Source organism: Pistacia vera, unplaced genomic scaffold (assembly GCF_008641045.1).
Source record: "Pistacia vera cultivar Batoury unplaced genomic scaffold, PisVer_v2 Contig350, whole genome shotgun sequence".
Classification (NCBI taxonomy): Eukaryota; Viridiplantae; Streptophyta; class Magnoliopsida; order Sapindales; family Anacardiaceae; genus Pistacia; species Pistacia vera.
Window position 1 is genome coordinate 195,387 of NW_022196169.1, and position 10,571 is coordinate 205,957.

Below are 10,571 nucleotides of genomic sequence, written 5' to 3' on the forward strand. Positions count from 1 at the left end.
CCACTTAAAATCCATTGACATTTATTAGAGATTTTTACTCAAGCATGCAAACTGTTCCTTTGTAGGGTTTGACTAAAGATCAATTGAGGATGAGATGCTTTCCATATACATTGAAAGACGTAGCGAAGAGTTGGTTCATGTCATTGGCACTAGCTTCACTGACCACTTGGGACATAGTTTGCAACAAATTCATAGGTAAATTTTATTCTCATGCAAGACCGTAGAACTAAGTGGTAAAATTGCTACTTTCTCTCAACTTGATGGTGAGCCATTCCATGAGGCTTGGGAAAGATTTAAATTGATTTTAGTTCAATGTCCACATCATAGATACCCTTAAGAATTGTTGAATCAGTTTTTCTATGATGGACTGACATAGGCTTGCCAGGCCATAGTTGACAATGCTGTAGGTGGTGCCATGGGAGAAAAGACTACAGAGGAGACATACGAGTTGTATGAGATAATTGGCACCAACTCCCAACAAAAGAGTGTTAGAGGGAAAGCAAAGGGAATTTGTGAATTGAGTGTTAACACTGAGTTGGCAATGCAAGTGTCCGAATTGAAAAAAACAAGTCAAGACCATGTGCAACATGATGATGGGGGAAGGATAGAGTAGTTCCAATGAGGTATGTGCTATTTGTGGTCATGTTAGCCATAGTACTAATGTTTGTCTTTCAGGTGAGAGCTTTCCAAAAGCTGTGGAGCAAGTGAACATGGTGAACTCTTACAACCAAAGACCCCACAATCCGTATTTGAACACATACAATCCTAGGTTGTAGAACCATCCAAACTTTTCATGGAGAAACAACCAGTCGTAAGGAAGTTATGAACACATCATGCAACCCAAGAAGCCATCATTGGAGGAGACATTGAATAGTTTCATTCAAGCTTCTCAAAAGAACAATCAGAACTTCGAACAAAGATTCCAACTACAAGATGCATCCATAAGGAAGATGGAAGTCCAGATAGGCCAAATTGTAGGATCATTACAGGGCCATGTTCCTTGGAAGTTACCAAGCCAACCTGAGCAAGCGAAAGCGGTCATAGATTTGAGGGGTGGTAAGGTAATTAACAAGGACATCAATTCTGAAACTAATGAGCCCTTGTCTAATTTTGCAGGTAAAAAGAAAGAGGGGAAGTAGCCAAGTGCACCTGTGCAGAGTGAGGAGATTGAAGATCCACATGTGCCACCGAAGCCTTATGTTCCACCTGTGCCTTTTCTAGGACACTTGGTTAAAAGCAAATGGGATAAGTCATTTTCTAAAATATATGACATTTTATCTAAGGTTAATTTGAACTTACCCTTGCTTGATATGATCAAGAACATGCCAGCTTACACGAAATTCTTCAAGGAGTTGAACATTCTCAAGTGTAAGTATGAGCCGCACGAGAAAGTGATGATTTCAGAGACGGTGAGTGCGATGCTCCAATGCAATTTACCACCCAAGCTGAAAGATTTGGGGAGCTTTGTTATCAACATCACTATTGGTAAAAAGAAAGAAGAAAGAGCGATGTTGGACTTGGGTGCAAGTATCAACCTCATGCCATATTCCATCTATTAGTGGTTAGGACTAGGAGAACTAAAACCTACAACAATGACCTTGCAATTGGAAGATTGATTAGTGAAATATCCAAAAGGTATTGTTGAAGATATTTTAGTTCAAGTTGAAAAACTAATTGTTCCTGTTGATTTTGTGGTGTTAGATATGGAGTAGACTTTAGACCATAACAGTGAGTTGCCTATTTTGCTAAGACGTCCCTTCATGGCCACAACAAAGACCATCATTGATGTGCAAAATGGAAAGCTAAAAATTATGGTTCTTGATCAAACCGTTGAATTTTCAGTTTTCAATTCTATGTTTTACCTTTTGATACTATGTAAAACCCTTCTCCAGTCAGGTATCCTCTGAATATCTCTCAATGAGAATCCGAGAGATACATGTTTGGAGAACGAGTTGTATTTAGAAAAACTTGTGTAAGGATAATAATAATAATATCCACAACATTCATATAAGATGTCACACAGGATCCAAACTTATAATTTCAAAAACTTTAAGAATTTATCTGGAAATTACACAATCAAAACATATTTATAGGGTGGAAGCTTCCAAAGGTGTTTCACAAACATATATCATTTGCATTATTTACATCAAGATGACAATAAATCATCTCCTCTCACGTGTAGCCCCGCTATCTCTAGCATCCTTCGCTTCTGGTCTACTTGCAAAGTAATCAACAATGAAAGGGTGAATGCTAATCGCTTAGTAAGGAATGATCCATTTCATTCTAAATGTGCTACTTGACCTTCATTTAAACATATTGTTAACACACCACTTATCTTTTACATCTGGGTATACTTCCTTTTTTTTTACTAATTCATATGATTTTCATAATTTTATCCCATGGCTATATAAACATCAATGCGTACACATACAAATAAGTATGTAAACATAGTACACACATATTACATGTCATGATATACATCTAAATATCATCTAACATGAGTATAAATCATCTCATGATGTAAATAACATCATAACTCATGTAATGTAACTAAATGCATATGAAGCATTTAATGTCTAGCCGATTGGACTTTTCTTAGAGTCTTAAGCACTTCATATCATCTAGCCTCAAATTCATCTAGAGCTCATATCATCGGGAGGCGTGCTTACGCGTTATTTAGCATCTAAAGCATATATTCATTTTTCCTCAACTATTATACGAGGATATGCTTACGTGTTTTCCATCATGTCTATATGCATCTCTAACATTTTATGGCATGTAAATACATATTTTATTGAGCTTAATACTTTTAATTCATCTATGGATTATCAATCCATTTATATTAACTCTTGCTCACATTCATCATCTTAAAACATGTATTACATTGTATCTTCATGCCATTTCATAACATTAATCATGCATTGACATCATGACCATGTATATCTTTCAAAGATCATCTAACTAATGGGTAAACATTAGTACATGGCTTAATCACATCAATATATAATCAATTCATAATCATAAGAATTAATCAAGTTAAATCTTAAACTTTAATAACCAGAAGTTTATACTTCAGGCCATTTTCCATCCATTTCTCAAATGAATTGGCTCTTGGCATAAGCATAAAAGTTATAGGGCTATGTCTTAACTTTCTAATGCTTGAGGAACATCTCATTTTGATTTTTATAAGTCAAGTTATGATTGAAATAGTGAAGCATGTTTAATATAACCCCTAAACTTACCAAATCCGAATTTTTCATATTAAACTATGCCACTTCAATTCCTATTGACAATTAACCAATAGATCAACTTATGGATCAAATAAACCTCCCCTTAATAGTCTTTAACATCTTAAAGGAAATGTAAAATCTCATTCCCATAATCATCCATTATTGCTATAACATTATAAGCTAATGCAAACAACACATCAACACTTCTAATAGCAACCATTCAACATCATGTGGCCTCCAACACTACAAGTTTTGCTACAATCAACATCAATACTTCTTTTTCTTCAATTAAACATAACAACTCATAAAACATAAATGACAATAACATCATGTATAATGAATTCAAGGCAATAAATAAAATTAATGAGTTCAACTACACTTGCCATCAACTAATTCTATGTCTTAAAGCCTTAATTTAAGGTTTCATTAAAATCTACAAACCCTAGCATAATTCCTAAAGTCATGGGAGGTTCTTCCTTAGCTTTTTAAAGAATTCCCCCACCAAATCCTTTGCCTTTATCTTCTTTTACACCTTAATCCTCCATATATAACATTATACCTCAACATCTATCTCAAATCTTCAAATCACATCAAAACTAGGGTTTTTAATCCTTACCTTAAACCCTTCAATTTGAAGATCCAAGGCTCCTATCTTGTTCTCCTTGAAAAATTATGCAAAACTCCTTTAAAACTTAGAGAGAGAAAGCTTGTTTCATGGAAGATTTGAGAGAAAATGGAAGAAAGGTTGAAGAAATGATATCTCTCTTGGGTTGAACGAATTTCCTCTCATTTATAGGAAAATATTTCATTAATTTTCCAAAATTATGCTATTGGCCCAATTATTTTAATTGTATAACTCATAAGTCCTTAATTCTTTATATAAGGGCATTTTGGTCATTTGGCACTAAACATAATTATTACTTAATTAATGCCATTAAATGCAATTAAGCCTACTCATCCTTGACTTTTGCAATGCTTATCCATAGGCAAAATGACTATTTTGGCCCTAATACCGTTTTATGGATAATTGATTTATATAATTCCAAATGAATTGACTATTTTGGCTTTAGTTAGATTTTATGCTTTTTAACATAAAATTAACATCTAAAAGACTATTTTGAGTTGGGAACATACCTTTGACATCTTGGGTATTACATTTCCTCCCCCCTTACAAAAATTTCATCTCCGAAATTATTGAAACAGCTCTAGGTATCGACTTTTCATATTTTGCTCCATTTCTCAAGTAGCTTCTTCTATCTTGTGATTCCTCCAAAGCACTTTTACTAGTGGAATTTGCTTGTTTCTGAGCTCTTTTACCTTTCTGTCAAGGATCTGAACTGGGCATTCCTCATAAGCCAAATTATCCTGTAATTCCACTTCCTCCATCTGAAGCATGATGCGTGATTTCATAAACATGCAAATGTAGTAAGTGTACTAGTCGTAAAAAATAATAAAGTGATAAGTAGAGTATCGTTCCCACGAGGATAGTGTTACTAAGTACCGATTTCTCCAGTTTATGTCCTAATTGAACAGAATCCAACCACACCAGAATGGATGGTACAAAGTCCTCCAGCTTTTCATACTTTTGGAGAACTTCCAGATATCAAGGAGACGAAAAGCTATGTGAAGTAAAAGAAGAAAAGGTCGCCGACTGCTACTAAGAACCTAACAGAACTTTTCAAAAAGTGGGTTCTAAAACCACTTGTGTAGGTCGGGGCTATCCAACAGCTGTCCAACGGCAGCCTAGAAAGCGGACCCTATCTCTTCTCAATTCCTCTCTCCATTGGACCTACTACCGACTTGCCTTTCATCGCGCTTTCCCTTTCACAAGCAGTTTACATCTTAAGAAGTCCGCCATGGTGCAGGAGAAAAAGATACAAGAAATTTCTAAGTCCAATACCAATCTTTGATTGAAAGAGGCGGTAACCCAAAAGGTCGAGAGGGAGAGCCAGCAATGGGTGAAGGAAGTCAAGGTTTAGTTGGAGTAATTGAAGAAGGAGCAAGCTGAAAAGGATGCAAAGATTGAGTCGTTGAGGAGTCAGTGTCTCACCATTGCTGATGACACTATCATCAGGACCAAAGGAGAGCTAATGCTAGATTACAAGTCCGAGAAGACTGCCCATTCAAATCCGGATGAGGACATATAGCGTTGGCGAGAGATGAAGGAGGAGGAAGAGGAGGTTGCTAGACGAGTAGATCAAAAAGAGGAGCAGGTCGAGGAACAGATCCTTGATTTCGTTGGTTAGTTGGGGCGGTGGACTACGGAGTTGAAGGATGGAGCTAATGTTAGTAACCTAGCTGGAGGGACGACTGCTGGGGGAGGTGATAGAGGGATCGAGTTGGTGATGAATGAGACAACTTGTACTGATGATATGGGGCATGATGCTCCTTAGACTTGTATTTATTCTTCTTTTTTTATATTTTGAGGCCTAGGATGCCTTTATTTGTTCATGGCGTTTATGCCTCTTTGTACTGGATACTTGGCCATTTGAGGCTTTTTATATTCAACATGTGTTTCCATTTTGTTTCCTTCTTCGTGGATGACTAAGTTGATTGATGGTAGATGTGTTGAGGGTTTGACCCTCTTTTTATAACGCCTTGTATATGTAACTTGTTTGGATGAGTCATTACAGTTGAGTCAGTGTAGTCTAACTGAGAGTATATATTGTTGAGTCAGTCTGAGCCAACTAATTATGTTTGTGGTAGAGTCAAGCCCAATAGCCAAGTCGGCAATGCCATTTGAAGGTGATCTTATATGGCGAGTCCGTATGAGTCGACTAAAGGTGTAAGCCTTAGAATGTTGTGGTCTAGTGACCGAGTTAGTTTGAATCATTTAAAGGTGAAAGCGTATGTACCGAGTCGGTATGAGCCGACTGAAGATGAAAGTAAAATTGTAGTTGAATATTTTTAATTGAACCAGACCATGAGGCCAACTAAAGGTGAATTGAATGGTAGGTGGCCGAGTCAATGTAAACTAAGGTTAATGCAATCGTTTTGTTGAGTAGTTCTTTTATTGAATCCAAGCCATGAGGCCGACTAAAGGTGAAGGAGGTAAATAGACCCACTCATCCTTTTTGAAAACAAACAAAAATAAAAAATGACGTTGAGACAATTCTTACTAGAAGTAGTAGTGTTTGAGGTGGATTTCATTCCAACTATTGCTGATGTCCTTGCCTTTGAGGGACTGGAGTCTGTAGGTGCCTTTTTCCTACTTCCTTGGTGATCTTGTAGAGCCCTTCCCAGGTAAGGCCAAGTTTGCTAGAGTTGATCTTTTTGGTGTTTTGGAAGACTTTGCGAAAGACCTAGTCACTTTCTTTGAAAGTTCTCACTCTGACATTACAGTTGTAGTGTCTAGTGGCCCGCTGTTAGTAGATGGCATTGCGAATGTTGGCTTGCTTATAGAGCTCATCGACTGTGTCCAAGTTGTGGCAAAGGTTTGGTTGTTGGCTTCTTCATCTAACCATTGGAGTCTTATGGAGGGGATTGATACTTCGTCTGGGATGACTGCCTCAGATCCGTATGTGAGGGAGAAAGGAGTTTCACCAACGGATGAGCAGGCTATTGTTCGATAAGACCAAATGACCTCTGGTAGTCCATCTGCCCATACGCCTTTAGCTTTCTGGAGGTACTTCTTTAAAGTCTGCATGATTGTTTTATTGGATGATTCAGCCTGACCATTCGATTAGGGGTTACGAGGGGTAGAGAAGCTGAGCTTGATTCCCCCAATGTCACAAAAGTCTCTGAAGCCTGAGCTGATGAACTGAGACTCATTGTCAGTGACTATTTCCTTCGGTATTCCAAATTGACAGATAACATGTTTCTAGATAAAGACTTTTACCTCTCTGTCTCTGACTTGGGCGAGTGCCTTGACTTCCATCCACTTAGTAAAATAGTCAGTGACTGCCAACATGTAGATTCGCTACTTGGGTGTGGTTGGGAGTTTTCCAACTATGTCCATCCCCTACTCATGAATGGCCAAAGTGTGAGGATGAAGTTGAGTTGCTTAGACAGGAGGTGTGAGACACGGGCAAACCTCTGACATACATACATACAAAGTTTAATCCTTCACAAGTGCACGAGTTGTAATCACAGCATAGTGCACGAGTCCTAAGGCTTTAACTCCCTCATAATTATTAGGCTACGTGTTCATCATCAAACTACCGTTCTCCCCACTCCATTCTAAGGTTCGTACATCATTGGGTTCAACCTAGTACTTTCATTATCTAAACTAGCTAGTGGCATATAGCCTAGCCTAAATAATGAAGGAACTAAATCGCATAGACACAAATCATTTATTCATAGAGCTAATCAAGATAAGCATGACGTCTCTCGTTTCTAAGGTATTAACACGACTATTCGGAATAACCTAGTGTTTCCATCAATTAAACTAGCTAGTGGTGTATAGCCTTGTCTAATAACAAAAACCCATTAAGCGTAAGACAATCTTAAAGACAAAAACCAATCTATACCTGGGCAAGGCTACAAATCAGTCATTCCACTCACAATCTTGTCTCATACAATTAATTAACTAACATCAAGGTTGATTAGGCCCTAATATCAACTAAAGATTGAATTAAAACACAATGAATGAATCTAGAACATAATAAAATGGATCAAACAAATAAAAATAACAATAAAACACAAGCCTTCAATTAGATTACGTCAAATCCCTAAAAAAAATACAACATAAAGGAAAAGAAACAACAACACCTGGAACCATAATCATGAAGAACAAAGAAATGGGAGAGGAAGAGAACCTCTTTTCCTCTCCAATCTCCACCTTTCCAAGAAAACCCAAATGTAATCTCTCCCTAAATGTGTATATCAAACCTAAAAACTCCCTAAAAACAGACTAAAGCTGCCTTTATATAGTTTTTTGACAAAATGGAAAACTTGTAAATGCTGGTCGCTAAAATTAGGGCTGGAAATGAGATATTTTTACATTCTGCATGATTTGCGCCATGGCTCAGTTTATTTGCATCGCAGCTCGATTGAATTGAACCTCAGCGTAGTTTAATTGCGCCCTATCACATTTTCGCTGCAACTCATAAAATAATGCTACGACGCAAAGTCAGAATTTTACTCTTTTCTTCTTGCCTTGATTTATCCACATTCGAACGAGTCTAGGATGTCCAAACACTAGCACAAGCACAAATAATTCATTCTTTTACACTTGAATACCTGAAAACACACAACACCCATGATTCTGGAAGATAATGAAACATGCAAGAAATCACACATAAATCATACATTAAAACTTAAATTCCTTACAGTTTCATCCCAAATCACTAAATAAATCCGCATTTTCAACACTCAACACTAAGCCAAAGCATATGGTGGGTTAATAATAACTAGCGGTGATCACCCGGTGGACAAGGTTGCATCCCCCTACATGGTTCTCACATTCGCCTTCATGGAGTTCGATGAGTACATACTTGGCCTACTATAGGGTTACATATTTGAGGTAGGGGCCAGAGAATGCCTTCTTAATGAGTTGGCCCTCGTAGACGGTGAATCTTACAGCTTTGGCTCTTAGGCGGCGTGCTTCATTCTTGTCGGCTGGGAGGTCATCTTGTTCCAAGTATTTGATTATGGGGGTCATCCATGAATCACCTGGTTCAACATCCATTACTTCTGGAGGCTCTTTTGGGTTGGGTGACTCGTTGGTTGGAGGTTTTTTCTAATCAGCTAGCCATTAAAGGAACAATAGTGGGATGGATGACTCGGATGAGCCTTGAAAGGCTAAGCCGAGATTGGCAAGTGCGTTAGCATGGGTGTTTTTTGTTCTAGCAACTTGAGTGATTAAGAATTCTTCAAAGGTTGACTGGAGTTCTTTTACCAGGTTCAGGTAAGTTGTCATTTTCAAGTCTCGGGCTTGGTAGGTGCCTTGTAATTGGTTGACCACAGGTTGGGAATCATACTTTAACTCTAACTTTTTTACTTCGGTCTCTTTGGCTAAGGAGAGGCCAACTATCATGGCTTCATATTCAGCTTCGTTGTTTATGCACTTGAACCCATATCAAATGGCCCGTTAGATGATGTCCCCCTCTGGTATGATTAGTACGATGCATGGTCCACTTCCATTTACATTGTTTAAGCCATCCACTAAGAGAGTCTACTTCGAAGATGTCCTGCTAGTCATGCATAGTAGCTCTCTCTCTCTCTCCCTGAATGGAAGTGTAAGGAGTGAAGTCTACTAACACTTGAGACTTGATGGCAGTGCATGGTTGGAAGGATACATCAAACTCATTGAGCTCCACTGTCCATTGGGTGAGCCGTCCTGATAACTCAAGCTTATGTAGTATCTTCTTAAGTGGGAAGGAGGTGAGGAGGACTATGGAGTGGCACTGGAAATTGGGCCTGAGCTTTCTAGATGCATAAATGAGGGCGAGTGCCAATTTCTCTAGGTTGTTGTATCGAGTCTCAACATTAAGGAGTGATTTACTTACATAGTATATTGGTAGCTGCTTCGCATTGTCTTCTCGAACTAATACTACTGATATGGCCGTCTCTAAGACTGTCAAGTAGGTGTAAAGTTTTTCTCCTGTCAAAGGTTTGGAGAGGAGTGGTGGAGATGTCAAATACCTTTTTAGTTGCTGCAGGGCTTCTTTATAGGCTGGGGTCTACTCAAACTTCTTAGATTTCCTAAGGGTGACAAAGAAAATGTGGCACTTGTAGCAAATCAGGAGATGAAACAGCTTAGGGCAACCACTCGCCCCGCAAGGCACTGGACATTTTTGATGCAAGTCGATGATGGTATATTTAGGATTGCTTAGATCTAATTAGGATTGACTTCTATCCAGTGCTGAGTAACCAAGTACCCCAAGAATTTACTTGATGAGACCACGAATGAACATTTGGCGGGGTTGAGCTTCATATTATATTTTCTGAGGACAATAAAGGCCTGGCTGAAGTGGTCAAGATACGACTCAGCTATGAGGAATTTGACGAGCATGTCTTTAATGTACACTTCCATGATATCTCCCAGGTGTTCTACAAACATTTTGGTCACCAGCCTTTGATAAGTGGCTCTGGCGTTCTTGAGACCAAAGGGCTTCACCTTGTAACAGTAGGTACCCGTCTCTGTGATGAAGGCTATTTTCTCTTTGTCATCTGGGTGCATCAGAATCTAGTTGTATCCTAAGAAGGCGTCTATAAAGCTCAGGAGTTCATAACCTGCTGTCGTGTCGACTATCATGTCGATATGGGGGAGTGGGAAGGAGTCTTTGGGGCATACCCTGTTCAAATATGTGAAATCTATGCAGACCCTCCATTTACCATTCTTCTTCTTTACGACCACCACGTTGGCGAGCCAATCAGGATAGTGGACTTCCCTGACTA

General features: G+C 38.5%; 1 non-coding gene across 1 annotated transcript; it reads right to left on the reverse strand.

Moving 5' to 3' along the window:
* Positions 1-223: 223 nt before the first annotated feature.
* LOC116139433 lies at positions 224-330 on the reverse strand. The gene has a single exon (XR_004129456.1). It is a non-coding gene; the product is annotated as a small nucleolar RNA R71 (small nucleolar RNA).
* Positions 331-10,571: the final 10,241 nt, after the last annotated feature.